The following is a 17,399-nucleotide window of genomic DNA, read 5'->3' on the forward strand; positions in this document are numbered from 1 at the left end:
GTCATAGTAGCCCGTCTAGCATTATCTAGGTTTGTGTCCCCAGTTTAGTTTGTTTGTTTTGTTGTTCAAACCCTTTCACCATCTGTCTAATGCAATTTTTTGTTTTCTGTAATTTCTAGTCATTTTTATTTAGTTCCCTTTTCTTTTTATAATTCTTTTCTTGATTGACTCTAGTGACATGACATGCACGCGTGATTCTCAACCTGGTTTTAAAAATCAGTTTAGTCACAAAGCAACGAAACAATGTTGAAGATGTAGGGACATTTGAGGGAAATAAGTGAAGGTATTTTGAGATCACTTCAAGCCCGAATTGTGCGAAACTGGGGCAGATAGAACATAAAAATACATTATTGAAATGCATCATGCTGCATCGGGGGAAGATAACTGAAAGTTTGCCCCAAATTTGTAGGGGGCCGTTCTTGGTAGTGAGAGTGAGAGTGAGAGTGTTGTCCCATGGTGCTTTGTATGTAACAGATGTAGAAGGCGAATGTGTGGATATGGTCATCAAGTCTGGTGCAATCAAAAGATATTACGAATGTTTTCCTTGGTTTGTTTAATTGTGTTGTTTGTACTTAGCATGTTTTGAAGATTGGAATGACGAAGTCATTTTGTTCTGCTAAATACCTTATCCTTCGTTACCCCTTTGAGTCATTTATTTTCTTTCATACCCCTCTTTTAGAATCAGTATCAAAGTTCAGAAACGCGAGCGCAAAAGATAAGTAAAGGAAGAAGAAGAAAAAGAAGAGAGAGAAAAAGAGAAAGAAAAAATGAAAAGAGAAAGGAAAAAAAGAGAGAAGAAAAACAACAAAAAGAGAAAAAGAAAGCAAAAAAGAGAAAGAAAAGAAAGAGAAAAGAGAAAATCACAACAACAAAGTAATCCTTATGACATGAACTACGTTCAACCTGATTCCTTTCAAGGATACGTAGGAAGCCTCACGGTTCGGTCCCATCAAAATAAAAATCCAAAAGTCCCCAAGTAAGAAACTGGGGCAAAAGTTGTGTTTGTTGTAAAAAAATCTAGTTCCGAAAGTTGTAATTTTGAACCCATGCGAATTATTTTGAGCCTTTGATATCCTTTCTTTTTTAACCTTATCCAAAAACCCACGTTACGGTCCAAAGAAAGACCTTCCGATCAGTCTTCGAGAGATTCCAAGTCAAGCAAGGAGAGGTAATTCATATCAGGGGCAACACTCTGGTCAAAGCAGAAAAATATTGAAAATGAGAGAGTCTTATTGGTGAAAACTCTCACAGGCACTGTAAGGCGACGGGAGCTGAGAGAAGTCAAAAATAAGAGAGTCTTATTGGTGAAAACCCTCGCGGGCACCGTAAGACGACGGTAAGTTGAGAGAAAGAACAAAATGAGAGAGGCTTGATGGTGAAAACCCTTCGGGCACTACAAGTCGAATAAGGATTGTGAATCATATTGGATGATCAGAGCAATGAAGCCCAGTTTCACAGTTTAGAGGTATAATAGGAGTTGAACATCAGACTTGCTCAACAGAACAGGCCACAGGTGCATGTCATGGCCATTAGAGTTGGTATCCACATCTGATAGGTTTCTACTTTATAGTTTTCTTGTTAGGAATCACCTCTTTCCTTTGTCCTTTACTTTGTTCCTTTTGTCTTATTTACTTTCTCTTCCTGAGTCTGTTTGGTCAAAATAAGTGAGAAATGACTTCAAAAGTTGCCACCAGCTTTCCAATTGCACAAAACGGGATCTGGCTAGCACATCAAAATGTCATAAGTCAGAAAAGAACAACAAGTGCATTGAGCTGGTAATAATCAACATGTTTTGGGATCCTTGTAAAATACAAAGGCTTGGTACATATCAATTCATGAACAATGCAACAAGATGGAGGGTGTTAGGTGAACGAATCAAAGGTATTTTTGGTGAAACACGAAGGTTTGGTACATATCAATTCATGAACAATGCAACAAGATGGAGGGTGTTTGGTGAACGGATCAGAGGTGTTTTCTGTGGTAGGATTGACAAAAAATGGTGGTAAACCAGTGACAAGCAGGGTCTTTGAGTGGATATCAAAGCTATCACAGCAAGTGAAGGAACAAAAGACCTCAAGGCCAAGGTAGTGGTTTAAGTCAAGAAAGAACAACAGACGCTCTAAGTGGATGGAAATTAACGTGCTTTGGAATTCATGAGAAACACAAAGGTGCAGTACACGTCAACATAAGAACACAATGCAACAGATGGAGGGTGTTAGGTGGATGGATCAAATGTATTTTCGGGAAAACACAAAGATTGGTAAGTGTCAGTTCATGAGCAATGCAACAGATAGAGGGAATTGGGTCTGAACGGAGAAGGGGTAGTTTCTGTGCTAAGGATGACAAAGAAAGTGGTTGGTTCATAAGCAAGCAAGGTCCTCGAGTGGAAATCAGTTATCATGAGAAGTGAAGGAGCAATCACCCTCAAAGTCAAGGCCACAAACCAACCACCACATTTTAAACTGACAAGATTTTTCTTTGATTGAAACAGGGGCAGGAAATTTTGATTGTTTCAGAGAAACCCTCCGTAGAGAAAGGCAGTCACCAAACAGGTTTGATTCTTTTTTATTTTCAGGACCCTCCTGAAAAATGTGGCTTAGTTAAAATTCAAAACAATCATGAGTAGCATAAGTTAGCATAAATGTATCCTAAAGGAATATAAGTTAGTTTCAATGTTTGCATATTTAAGATAGGATTCAATTAGGAGTTTTCAGGACCTTCATAGATAATAGGATGTAGTTTAAGACCCTTTTAGATAACAGGACTTAGCGGAAGTAATACCTTCAGAAGATACATTATCATTTAATTAAGAGTTGTCAGGACCTCTCCGAATAATAGGACTTAGCCTTCAGATTCTTAATAATAGTTGGTAGAATGATTCAGTTTAACACTGACCTATGTGCCCAGCTACCAACTGGGGTAGAAAATTTCCTTTGTTTTATCTATGTTGAAGTCAGGAGCCCACCTGGAGAGCAGGGAATACATTTCAAGTTGAAGTCAGGAGCCCGCCTGGAGAGCAGGGAATACTTTCAAATGTAGCAGTCAGGAGCCCGCCTGGAGAGCAGGGAATACATTTCAAGTTGAAGTCAGTAGTCCGCCTGGAGAGCAGGGAATACTTTCAAATGCAGCAGTCAGGAGCCCGCCTGGAGAGCAGGGAATACTTTCAAGCGCAGCAGTCAGGAGCCCGCCTGGAGAACAAGGGAGTACAATTTAAGTTTAGCTTTCATATTCTTTATTTTGTCTATTTTGAAGTCAGGAGCCCGCCTGGAGAGCAGTGAATACATTTCAAGTTGAAGTTAGAAGCCCGCTTGGAGAGCAGGGAATACTTTCAAATGCAGCAGTCAGGAGCCCGCCTGGAGAGCAGGGAATACTTTCAAGCACAGCAGTCAGGAGCCCGCCTGGAGAACAAGGGAGTACAATTTAAGTTTTAGCTTTCAAATTCTTTGTTTTGTCTATTTTGAAGTCAGGAGCCCGCCTGCAGAGCATGGGAATACATTTAAGTTCAGCAGTCAGGAGCCCGCCTGAAGAGCATGGGAATACATTCAAGTGCAACAGTTAGGAGCCCGCCTGGAGAACAAGGGAGTACAATATAAGTTTTAGCTTTCAAATTCTTTGTTTTGTCTATTTTGAAGTCAGGAGCCCGCCTGGAGAGCATGGGAATACTTTCAAGTTCAGCAATCAGGAGCCCGCCTGGAGAGTATGGGAATACATTCAAGCGCATCAGTTAGGAGCCCGCCTGGAGAACAAGGGAGTATAATTTATGTTTTAGCTTTCAAATTCTTTGTTTTATCTATTTTGAAGTCAGGAGCCCGCCTGGAGAGCATAGGAATACATTCAAGCGCAGCAGTCAGGAGCCCGCCTGGAGAACAAGGGAGTACAATTTAAGTTTTAGATTTCAAATTCTTTGTTTTGTCTATTTTGAAGTGAGGAGCCCGCCTGGAGAACATGGGAATACATTTCAAATTCAGCAATCAGGCGTCTACCTGAAGAAAGGGAAAACATTTCAGATGCAATTCAAGTCAGCAACCAAAGGATCTTGCGGCAAGAATGCGAGTCAACAATCCGAGGCGATCAACAGAAGTTAGTCACAATAAATAAAAAGAGAGAAAGGCAAGAAGTGAATCCAAATGCAGAAGTTGATGAAAGATGTGAAGTGCTTAAGACATGGTGGAAGTCACAAGCGCTACATGTCCGGTCTTGATCCAAAAGCTATAGAAGAACGAGCTAGAACCTGCAACTAGCAAGCATCAAGGTTCAAATCCAAAGTCTGTATGAAGAATCATTCAAGACTCAAAATCAAACTTCAGAAGACTTATAGATAGGAATCTTGTAACTCGTAGTTGACAGGTTTAGTTAGTCTTTTTTCATTTTGATTTTTGGTGTAATAACAGGACCGCGGACCGGAACCTCGGCAGAACGGCACCTTGACCGGATCTCCACCTCGGCATACTCCGTCATATCACTCATTCCTCGAACTACAGGCGACCTGATTCCCCTATAATCCGGGATATGTAGGCTGTCCAAAACCAAGACTCGGTTGCACCCTTTCTCTTTTCTCTTATCCTTATCTCTTCCCTTTTGAATAAAAATATATTCAAAAATTAGTCACATGGCTCACCTTATCTTTGCTTGAAAACTCTTCATGTTTCCAAACAAAGAGGGGCAGCTGTGAGCACCTAATTTTTGACAATATTTAATTTTTTTTATCACTCTTCTATGTAAATATTTTAGGGGTTTTAACCTACAATTTTTAGCTTTGCTACACTTTTATTATAGGGTAAAAATACAAAAAAATTTAAAAAGGTGAATTATTACTATTAATATTATTTTATTTTTATTTTTATTTTAAAATAATAAAAAATAAATTCCGAAAAATATTAAATTTTTTTTAATTTTCAGGAGTGATTCAAAAAATAAGAAAAAGGGAAGTATTGAATAAAAAAAATAAAAGTAAAGTTTTGTGAAAAATTTTAAAAAAAATAAAAAGTAAAAAAAAGTTGGAATTAAAAAATAAATATAAAGGTATCTGAAAATTAAAAAAATTTAAAGTAAAAGAAAGTAGCATTTTTAAAAGAAAAGCAAAAGAAAGTGGATTGTTTTTTTAAGAAAAGTTAAATAAAGTGAAATTCTCTTTTTAAAAAGTAAAAAAAAAGTGGGATTTAAATAAGATAAAAGTAATTAAATTTGGATTTTAAAAAATAAAAGAAAAGAAAGGTGAAATTTTTTTTTATAAAAAAAATTTGAAAGTGGGATTTCTTTTAATTAAAAAAAAATTAAAAAAAAATAAAACAAATCTGGAAAAAAATTCGAAAATTTTGCTATAAATAGAAGAAAATTTAGGAGGAAATGAGGAAGAGAAAAAAATGGGAGGAGAAGTTCAAAAGATACAGACGAAAAAAAGATGGCTTCTTCTTAACGGAGATAGGGGATATACACTCGATATACAGTCCGTATACATTCTATATACACTAGAGATACTCTTGATATATACAGGATATACATGGACAGCCAACGAAAAGAGGGTATTCTTCCTCCTAAACATTCTACATCTAGAGCTTAACATCCACCATGAAAGTGCCATGAGAGCTCATCTTCTCCACCTGAAAAACACCCCATAAAACGCCCCAAATAGTCCACTTCCAAAACTGTTCCGGCGAGTTTCGAGGTCGTCGAAGAACGTAGTTCTGAGGTTTCCGGTTCGAGGTCTCAATTTTGCTTGCGGTTCCTGTTTGACTTTGCCGCTGTTGTTTTGTTTGAATTTGAAAGATAAGGTCAACTCCTATTTTCTAGCACTTTGATAATACTACTGTATCAGTGTTGATCTTCTCAGCTAGTTTGGTTATTGTCGATTTTGCATCCCTGTATTTGTTTGACATAAAATATTTTATTATCTTTGGTTAGTTGGAAACGTGAGTTTAAGTTGAAGGCCCTTTGATTTCTTTGAAGGTTGTTGAAGAAGTACATGATTTCCCTTTGAATTTAAAATTCATTATTTAGAAAGTAAACAACAAAAGCTATGGAAATTGTTAGCTAAAGTTGAAAAATATTGTTATTTATATCATTGTGTCATTTAGATATGTTTTAACGATGTGTTGTCTGTAGTTGTCAAATTAGTGCCTTTATTTATAATATTAGCGGTTAACTTTTAAGATGCCTGAATGATGTGTTGTATCGTATATCTACTTGTGAAATGGCCATGTTTCATATTATTAAATCCTATGAATATTCTCACGATATTTTGTCAATAAAGAATTTAATATCTTTTGATCTCTTCTATTTTGGTTTCACCTGAACCTATGTCAAACAATTTTGATATGCTTTGTTTTCTGCACATATTGGAGCAAATGTTTACTTTAGCAGTAATGTACCGCAGATGTATCCACAATAATTCTCCTATTGAAGATGGTTTTCCACAATATATTTTGTTCATAATCCATAGCCCGCATATAACTAATTTTAATCCTTTAGAAATCGAGGCGTGTCATTAGTTGAATTTTTCATGGCCCTCGCAAATTTGAAAGTGCGTAGTCGCTTTAGGCGCGTTATTTTAATAATTTATCTTCCTAAACTCGGGTGCGCATTTATGTGACTCAAATCTAAATCTCAACAATGTTGGATAAAATACGTCACGGACCGTGGGTGCATTTATGTGACGGGGTTCAAGACGTGTTTTAGATGACATTGAATTTTTCTTAAAAAATTAAATAAATAAAAGCGGTTTAAGTTAAAATTTGCACATATGTTTAAACATGTACTAAAATCAGATAATAGACCAATTATAACAGTTGAGCGACCGTGCTAGAATCACGGAACTCGGGAATGCCTAACACCTTCTCTCGGATTAACAGAATTCCTTACCCAGATTTCTGTGTTCGCAGACTGTAATATAGAGTCAATCTTTTCCTCGATTCGGAATTTGAACCGGTGACTTAGGACACCATTAATTATCCCAAATGGCGACTATGAATTTTAATTAAAATAATCTCGTTTCGATTGTCACTTAAATTGGAAAAAACTCCATTTATTATACCCTCCCTGGGGTGTAGGTGAAAAAGGAGGTGTGACAATGCCTTAAATAACAAATAATTGGATAAAAATCTAATTTTGGGAATTCTTTTTGGAGTAATTCTTGTGAGGCAAAAAATCACGTGCTTACAACACACATGCTAGATGACGAGCATGGGGTCGTGCATTGATGGAGATTGTGAACTAGTCCAACCCGAATGATTGTTTTACCGCATATTTGATTGAAAATTGTTTGCTATCATCTTGTTTTGGGCGGAATGCCGTATTTGGGCCTAGTGCCAACTATTTGAACCCTTATGGGATTTTTATTGATATTTCCTCACTGTTTTGACTTTATACTTGAACTCAGTCATGTTATATTCCACTATTTTCATACTCAGCCATGTTTACTCTGTTTTAACACTTAAATGATCTTTTAAATGATATTTGGGATGAGAATCATCTTTTACTATTGCTCGAGTGGCTTGTGAGGATTTTGACTAAGTAAGGCCGAGGGCCTATGTTGTGAGGAAACACCGGATTATGAGTATGAGGCCGAGGGTCTGAGATATGTACGCCACGAGAATTGATATGAGGCTGAGAGCCTAGTGATGATGCCATGAGATGGCTTGATTTTGCGCTTGGGCCGTAAGGGGACCCTCCAGGAGTCTGCACACCTCCAGTGAGCGCGGGTACCCATTGTGATGTGAGATATAGCCCGAGTGGCTGGTATTGTTATGAGATATTGCCCGAGGGGCGAATTTGTTGACATTGTGCTCGATGGGCGGACCTTTATGTGTTTATCTTTCTTATTTGCCTGTCATTTGTATGCTTAAAAGTTAGAAAGGCATTTCATGAAGTTTAAACTGAACTAAAATGATTTTTCACATATCTTTACTGATTCACTATTTTACTGGTTTTTACTACTTCATTATAGCCTGTAATGTGCCTTACGTGATTTCATATTTCTCAGTCTTTATTTATGGTTATTACTCATTGAGTTGGAGTAATCACTTTACTCTCTGCACCCCCTGTGCAGATTCAGGCATTGTTGATCCAGCTAGGGAGAGTTGAGAGCTCCCGACAGACTTCGGAGTTCACGTGGTGGCTGCTTGGAGTCCGCAGTCCCGTGTTTCTCCCCCTTATCTCCTTCCTTTTCCCTTATTAGTGACTTTGTCATAGCTTTGTAGACTTTTTTTCCAGACTTGTGTTAGAATTGATAGATGATCATGACTAGTGACACCCCAATGTCAGGCTGTGTTTGGTTTTATTTCGCAAGTTGTACAATTAACTTCTTATTATTTGGGATTTTATTGAGTTTAAGATTTAATTCTTATTGTTTAATTGCTTAAAAACTGAAATGGGTAAGTGTCGGCTGGCCTTGTCTTCATGAGAGGCACCATCACGATCAAGTCCGGGTTTAGGGTCATGATAGTCAGCCCTCGACTTCAGCTCCAGTTACTTCACCACCCACCCAGGCAGCTAGGGGTGGGGGTCAGTCAGCTAGGGGTCACACCGGGGAGGGGGGGTTGATCAGGTGGTAGTCGGGCCCGTTTTTATGCACTCCCAACCAGATTAGATGTTATTGCTTCAGATGCCGTGATTACAGGTATTGTCTCAATTTACCACAGAGATGGTTCTGTATTATTTAATCCTGTTTCCATTTTTCTATACGTGTCATCATATTTTGCTCGTTATTTGGATATGCCCTATGAGTTTCTTGTTTCATCTATTCGTGTATCTACCTTGGTGGGCGATACTATTATTGTAGACCGTGTATATCTATCATGTGTGGTGACTATTGGGGGTTTGGAGACCCGAGTGGACCTTCTGTTGCTTTGTATGGTTGATTTTGATGTGATATTGGGCATGGATTGGTTATCTCCGTGTCGTGCTATTTTGGAATGTCATGCTAAGACAATGACGTTAGCTATGCCGGATGTGCCACAGATTGAATAGAGAGGTTCGACTGATTTTGTTCCCGGTAGAGTAATTTCATTTTTGAAGGCCCGGCGGATGGTTGGGAAGGGTTGTCTTTCTTATTTGGCCTTCGTGAGGGTTGTTAGTGTAGATACTCCTACCATTGATTCAGTCCCGATAGTGAGGGACTTTTCGGATGTGTTTCTTGTAGACCTGTTGTGCATGTCATCAGACAGGGATATTGACTTTGGTATTGATTTGGTGCCGGTTACTCAGCCCATTTCTATTCCACCATATCGCATGGCACCAGCGGAGTTAAAGGAGCAAATTCATTCCTTGATAAGGGGTTTATTCGACCTTGTGTGTCGCCTTAGGGTGCGCCTATTTTATTTGTGAAGAAGAAGGATGGCGTGATGAGGATGTGCATTGATTACAAGTAGTTGAACAAAGTCACAATCAAGAACAAGTATCTTTTGCCTCGTATTGATGATTTATTTGACCAGCTTCAAGGAGAGAGGGTGTTCTCCAAGATTGATCTCCGCTCAGGGTATCACTAGTTAAAGATCAGGGACTCGGATATTCTTAAGATGGCTTTCAGGACCCGATATGGTCATTATGAGTTCCTTGTGATGTCTTACCAATGCCCTAGTATCATTCATGCATTTGATGAATAACGTGTTTTGGCCTTATCTTGACTCGTTTATTATTGTATTCATTGATGATATTCTGGTGTACTCGCGTAGTCATGAGGAGTACGCTAAGCATTTGAGAGTTGTACTGCAGCGGTTAAGAAGGAGAAGCCTTATACAAAATTCTTCTAGTGTGAGTTTTGGCTCAGTTCAGTGGCTTTCTTGGGGCACGTGGTGTCCAGTGATGGTATTTAGGTTGATCCAAAGAAGATAAAGGCGGTTCAGAGTTGGCTCAGACCGTCCTCAGCCACAGAAATTCGCAGCTTTCTTGGTTTGGCGCGTTATTACTATCAGTTCGTTTAGGTATTTTCATCTATCGCATCACCCTTGACCAAATTAACTCAAAAGGGTGCTCCTTTCAGGTGGTCGAATGAGTGTGAGGCGAGCTTTTAAAAGCTCAAGACTGCCTTGACCACAGCTCCAGTGTTAGTTTTGCCATCAGCTTCAGGTTCATATACAGTATATTGTGATGCTTTTAGAGTTGGTATTGGGTGTGTTTTGATGTAGGAGGGTAGAGTTGTTGCTTATGCTTCTCGTCAGTTGAAACCCCATGAGAAGAACTACCCTATTCATGATTTGGAGTTGGCTGCCATTGTTCATACGTTGAAGATTTAGAGGCATTATCTCTATGGTGTGTCTTGTGAGGTGTTTATTGATCATCGTAGCCTCCAGCACTTGTTCAAGCAGAAGGATCTCAATTCGAGGTAGCGGAGATGGTTGGAACTGCTAAAGGATTATGATATCACTATCTTGTACCATCCGGGGAAGGGCAATGTAGTAGTTGATGCCTTGAGTAGGAAGGCGGTGAGTATGGGCAGTTTGGCATATATTCCTATTGGAAGAGACCTCTTGTAGTTGATGTTCAGGCCTTAGCCAATCAATTTGTGAGGTTGGATATTTCGGAGCCCAATCAGATCTTAGCTTGTGTGGTTGCTCGGTCTTCCTTGTTTGATCACATCAGAGAGTGCCAGTACGATGATCCTCATTTGCTTGTCCTCAAGGACAGAGTTTAGCACGACGATGCCAGAGATGTGACTATTGGTGATAATGGGGTATTAAGGATGTAGGTCCGGATATGTGTTCCAAATGTAGATGGGCTTCAGAAGTTGATTCTAGAGGAGGCCCATAGCTCGCGGTATTCCATTCATCTGGGTGCCGCGAAGATGTATCAGGATTTGAGACAGCATTATTGGTGGAGGAGAATGAAGAAAGACATTGTGGGATTTGTAGCTCGGTGTCTCAATTGTTAGCAAGTGAAATATGAGCATCAGAGACCGGGTGGCTTGCTTCAGTAGATAGATATTCCAGAGTGGAAGTGGGAGCGGATCACCATGGATTTCGTAGTTGGACTCCCACGGACTTTGAGGATGTTCGATACTATTTGGGTGATTGTGGATCGGCTGACCAAGTATGCAAACTTCATTCTTGTGTGTACGACCTATTCTTTAGAGCGGTTGGCAGAGATTTATATCTGAGAGATTTTTCGCCTGCATGGTGTCCCAGTTTCTATCATTTCAGATAGAGGTATTCAGTTTACATCGTAGTTTTGGAGGGCCGTGCAGCGAAAGTTAGGTACTCAGGTTGAGATGAGCACAACTTTTCACCCTCAGACGGACGGGTAGTCCAAGCGCACTATCCATATATTAGAAGACATGTTGCACGCTTGTGTCAATGGTTTTGGGGGCTCATGGGACCAGTTTCTACTACTCGCGGATTTTGCATATAACAATAGTTAACAGTCGAGTATTCAGATGGATCCATATGAGGCTTTATATGGGAGACGGTGTAGATCTCCAGTAGTATGGTTTGAGCCGGACAAGGCCAGGCTTTTGGGTACGGACTTAGAGCAGGATGCTTTGGACAAGGTGAAAGTGATTCAGGAGCGGCTTCGTACAGCGCAGTCAAGACAAAAGAGTTATGCTGACAGGAAGTTTTGTGATGTGTCTTACATGGTTGGGGAGAAGGTTCTACTGAAGGTATCACCCATGAAGGGTGTTATGAGATTTGGGAAGAAGGGTAAATTGAGTCCTCGGTTCATTGGGCCTTTTGAGGTGCTTCGGAGGATTGGGGAGGTGGCTTATGAGTTGGCATTGCCACCTAGCTTGTCGAGTGTGCATCCGGTATTTCATGTTTCTATGATCCAAAAGTATATTGGCGATCTGTCTCATGTCTTGGATTTCAGCACGGTTCAGCTAGACGGTGATTTGACCTATGATGTGGAGCCAGTGGCTATTTTGGAGCGGTAGGTCCGAAAGTTGAGATCAAAGGATATAGCTTCAGTGAAAGTGCAGTGGAGAGGTTGTCCCATGGAGAAGGCCACTTGGGAGGCCGAGTGGGAGATACGGATCAGATATCCTCACTTGTTGAGGCTTTAGGTACGTTTCTTGACTCGTTCGAGGACGAACGTTTGTTTAAGAGGGGAAGGATGTAACGACCCGGCCGGTCATTTCATGAGTTATAGCCTCGTTTTCCCCATTTCTACTTCTTTATATATTGTTCAGCTGTTTTGTGTTGTATCGGGTTAGTTGGCTCGGGTTTAGAGTGGTCTTGGAGTGGAATGAGGCACTTAGTCTCTAAAGTTGGTTATTTAGTTGGAAACGTCAACCGGAAGTTGACTTGTGGGTAAATGATCTCGGAATTGGGTTTTTATGGTTCGGATAGCTTTGTTAGATGATTTGGGACTTAGGAATAGATTCGGAATGTTATTCGAAGGTCCGTGGTAGAATTAGTCTTGAATTGGCGAAATTGAAAAAATTTGGAGTTTCCGATAGACAGTGAAAATCTTCTTATCAGGGTTGGAGTAGGTCCGCAGTGTCATTTGTGACGTGTGTGCAAAATTTCAGGTCATTCGGACGAGGCTTGATAGGTTTCGGCATCGTTTGCGGAATTTAGAAGTTTGGAAATCCTTAGGCTTGAATCCGAGGGTGATTTGGTGTTTCGATGTTGTTTTGAGTGGTCCGAAGGTTGGTATAGGTTTGAATGATGATACGTGACTTTTTAGTATGTTTGGTTGAAGTCCTGAGGGCCTTGGGATGGATTTGAGTGATTGACGGGAAGTTTGGCTTTGAGTTGTTGTTGTAGATTTTGCTGCTTCTGTCATTTCTGCACTTGCGGATTGGGGGCCGCAGGTGCAAGGACACAGATGCGGTAAGGATATTGAAGGTGTGTGTTTTGTCCATCAGGAGAAGAACCACAGATGCGGTTATTTGGATGCATCTGCGGGCACCACAGGTTCGGTGACTGGGCGCAGGTGCGGTCCCGGTCCTTTAAGTGATTTTTGCAGGTGCGCATCTGGGACCACAGATACGAGTCTGCAGGTGCGCGGTATTGTCCGCGAGTGCGGAATACCTGGAGCATAAAGTATATATAAGTTACCCTTCGCGAAATTTGGCCCATTCCACCATTTTTTAAGTCGGGATTTAAGCTTTTGGAGGGTTTTGAAGAGAAAATCAAGGGAAAACTCGTTGAGGTAAGATTTTTGAACTTAATACTCGATTATATGATGATTTTTAGTATATTAAGCTTGGAATTTGTCGGGTTTAAGGGTGAAAATTGGGGAATTAGGGCTTGGAACTTGAGAGTTAAAATTGGGTGATTGAGGGGCCAAACAAAGTTGGATTTTGGTAAATATGGTATGTATGGACTCGTGAGGGGATACAGATTCTAGTGTTGTGACTTTTATGGAATTTTGAGATGTGGGCCCGGGGGTCGGGTTTGGCCAATTTCGGGATTTTGATTTAATTTGATAATTCTCGCATGGGCTTTGTTCCTTTAGCATGTATTGATGATATGGTTCTGATTTTTGGATAGATTCGGGGCGATTTGAGGTCGAGTCGAGCGGAAAAGGAATCGTGGAGTAGATTTTTGTCTGGTTTGAGGTAAATAACGATTGTAAATCTAGAACTAAGGGTATGAAACCCCGAAATTTCGTACTATTTTGATAAATGCGGTGACGTACATGCTAGGTGAAGGGCGTGCACCAGTAGGATTGTGACTTGGTCCGTCCCGTGGCAACTATAGAATTGCATATTTTGATAAACTCTATATGATATCTATGTGTTTTAAAGATGATTCTGTTAACTTGGGCTGGGTGTCATGTTTGGGCCTTGCGTCGTACTGTTTAGACCCTCAGGGGTATTTTACTATTATCCTCACATTATTTTTGATAGAAAGCATTATCCTCAGCCATGGTTTATATCTGTTTATTGTTTAATCTTATTCATCACTCTATTTTAATATATAAAGGTGTTTTGGGCTGAGTTCCCTGAGTTTGTACTGAAATGCTCGAGTGGCTTGTGAGGTTGATGAGCGAGTGAGGCCGAGGGCCGGATTGTGAGGATAGCTAGGGATTGGGTTGCACGCCGCAGCGATATGTTGGATCGGGTTGCACGCCGCAGCGATATGTTGGATCGGGTTGCACTCCGCAGCGATATAGCACTGGGCTGTAAGAGCCCCTCCGGAGTCTGCACAGCCCCAGTGAGCACAGTCGACTATATATTTATGGATCGGGCTGCACACCGCAATAGTTATTATAAGGTACCTATTGAGCGTGAGTGCTGAGTGTGAGTGCTGATTGATAAGAGTTGAGTCATGAGTGATTGAGAGGCTTGCCCTAAGGGCTATATAGAGTGAATGAGAGGCTTGCCCGAGGGGCTATATATATATGAGTGATACTTTGCCCGAGGGGCTTGTTTTATGAAATTACTGTTTTCACTCATCTTTTATACTGAGCCTCTATTGAAAATGTTGAACAAATATTTTAAACAACTTTCATTGAAATTGGAGTTTTTACGAGATGCTCGAAAATTATTACTGATTTGACTTTGTTATTTCCATTGAGATTTTTATGTTGTGAGATGTATATGATTTTAAATGCTCGTCATTGCACTCAACCTTTATTTATAATTGTTACTTACTGAGTTGGTGTACTCACGTTACTCTTTGCACCTTGTGTGCAGATCCAGGTGCTAGGGCATCTGAGTGAGAGCTGATCTTTTCCTTTAGAGCATTTCCGGAGTTAGCAAGGTAGTTGCACGGTCTCCGCAGCCCTGCCTTTCTCCTTCCTATCTTTTAATATTTGTATTTACCAAACTCATCTTGTATTGAGTAGAGAGTATCAGGTTATATTTAGTGGTTCATGACTAGTGACTTCGGGATCGGGCAGTGTTTGATGTTTTCCATATTTATCCGCTTGTTTTGAAATGTTCAAATGAAAGATTTGTGATAATATCTGATTAGTAAATAAATTAAGAAAAAGGCATGTTTATGTTATAAATGTCGAATCGGCTAGCCTAGTACTACGATAGGCGCCATCACGGCTGGGGTGGTTTAGGGTCGTGACATTCAAGAAGCTTGGTCAAATATGCTCTTAATAAAGTGAATAAAATATGCATTAATTAACCATGCTTAAGTGACATAAGTGTCATGACCCAATTTACACGATAGGCCGTGATGGCACCCAACATCACCGCTAGGCAAGCCAATGATGAACTTCCATTTATTGCTCATTTCAGTATTTTCAATGTCATTGATTTTTATTTAATGAAGAAATAAATAGTAAGTGATCGAGTAAGGTAAAGCGTAAACTAGACATAGAGTAAAATAGTGAATTTAAAAATAATAAAAAAAACATGAGTATCTACTAGAATTTCTCAAAATCCGATGTCACAAGTGGATGAGCATTTAGTAGAATATACAAAACTCCCTAAAACTACTGTCTGATTCGATAGACAGAAATAGTAAATATAATAAGAGTAGGCTTTGGGTGCTACAGAACTAAGCATGAAAAACAGCTCACCACTAGGCCTCCGGGTAATGCGGATGCGCACTTGGACGAACACTAGATGTACCTGCCTCAGAATCTACACAATTTTGTGCAGAAGTGTAGCGTGAGTAGTAAACAATGTGTAGCCAGTAAGTATCTAGTCTAACCTCGAAGAAGTAGTAACGAGGGATCGACATCGACACTTACTAGTAGTTAATATACATAAAGTGTGAGAGTTATAAATAGGCATGAAATACAACAGTGATAATAGAATAAGAGGTAATAAATAAGTGATTCTTTAACAAAATAATAAGTTAAATAATCCTCAAAATATCACATTCCAACAGCCAACAAGTAACTACAATTTCTCCAGTCATAAAAGATATATCAAGAGTAATCGGACTCCTAGCAACAACAAGCATGAGTTAAGCCGATGTCGTACGGTCCTATTCATAACAATCATGTACATGCATTATCGAGGTGTACGGCCCAATTTATGGATGCATCACATTACATATAAATATTGTCTAGGTGTTTGGCTCGATCCACAGAAAAAGGAAACTCTTCGGACTACGAATTAAGTGTTTACAACTCCAAGGTAAGCCCATAAAAGAATATAAATTTCCATCAATAATTAAACATTCTGCCAAATCACTAAGTAATGATGCTCGGTTTAGCATAGTCTTTAACCAAATTTTACTTATTAATAAAAGCAATTAAACTAACAAGTTGAGTTCAAATAGTGCAAGTAATTGCATAATAAAGTCATATGTCTACCCGGACATAACTTTTATTTTAGCTACGTATGGACTTCCGACGCTTCGTGCGTACGTAACACCCATAATTAGTAGCAAAAAATAATTTGAATATCTTATGGTTAATTCTCTTTTACAAGCTTAGGTAAGAGATTTACCTTGTTTTCAAGTCCACTTTCCGATCCATAAATCACACAAAAAGCCACAAGTTGGTGCCGACCAATCCAAAACTAGCCAAAGATTGTACAAACTAATCAATATTTACTCAAAAATTCATAACTTAACTAGTAGAGTAATCACCCGACCCAATTTGAAAGGTTCCTAAAATTCACCTCCGGGCCCACGTGCCCGGATTTTGAAAATATTTCTCATAACCTTACGAACACAAATATATAATTTCTACCCAATCCCATAATCATTTTCGTGGTTTAATCTCATTTTTATTAAAACCTAGGTTTTTCAACAAACTCCTAAATTTTTCATATTTTACATATTAAAATCTATCCATAATGTATTTAACTTACATTAGGTAGAAATCACTCACCTTATAATATTTAATGAAAATCCCTCTCCAAAAAGCTCCAAATTCGGCCAACACAATGAGAAATGGGAGAAATAAGCCTAAGTCCCGACTTTAAAACAGGACTCTGCCCAGTTGACCTTTCTTTGCGATCATGAAAAGGGCCTCGCAATCGTGCAAGAAAAGCCTGCCCAGGCCTTGAAAAACCTTCATCGCTAATGCGACCGGTCCTCTCGATCGCGAAGGCTAGACCAGCCCAAGCATCACAAACGCGACCTGCCCTTCACGAACGTGAAGGGAAACGACCAACTGACCCCTCGCTTTCTAATCCTTCTAAGCGAACGAGACATGGCCATCGTGAATGCGAAGGCCATAGGTCCTAAAGCTTCGCGAACGCGCCTGTTGATCGTGAACGCATAAGATAAATTGCCCAGCCCCCCAATTCCTTCTAGACAAATGTGACATCACCTCTGCGTTCGCGAAGAAGGAAACCAGAACCAGCATATCAACAGTTTTGAACTTAGCTCCGGGTGATCCGAAACACACCCAAGCCACCCGGCCCTTTGTCCAACTGCATCAACAAGTCCATAAACATAATTCAGACCTGTTTGAACCCTTAGAACACGTAAAACAACATCGAAATCAAAAATCACACCCCAAAACCCAATTGAATCAACTTATGAACTTCCAAGTTTTTCAACTTACTCCGAACCCGTTGAATCATACTTAGACAACTCGGATTGACA

Source organism: Nicotiana tabacum, chromosome 10, assembly GCF_000715075.1.
Source record: "Nicotiana tabacum cultivar K326 chromosome 10, ASM71507v2, whole genome shotgun sequence".
Lineage (NCBI taxonomy): Eukaryota > Viridiplantae > Streptophyta > Magnoliopsida > Solanales > Solanaceae > Nicotiana > Nicotiana tabacum.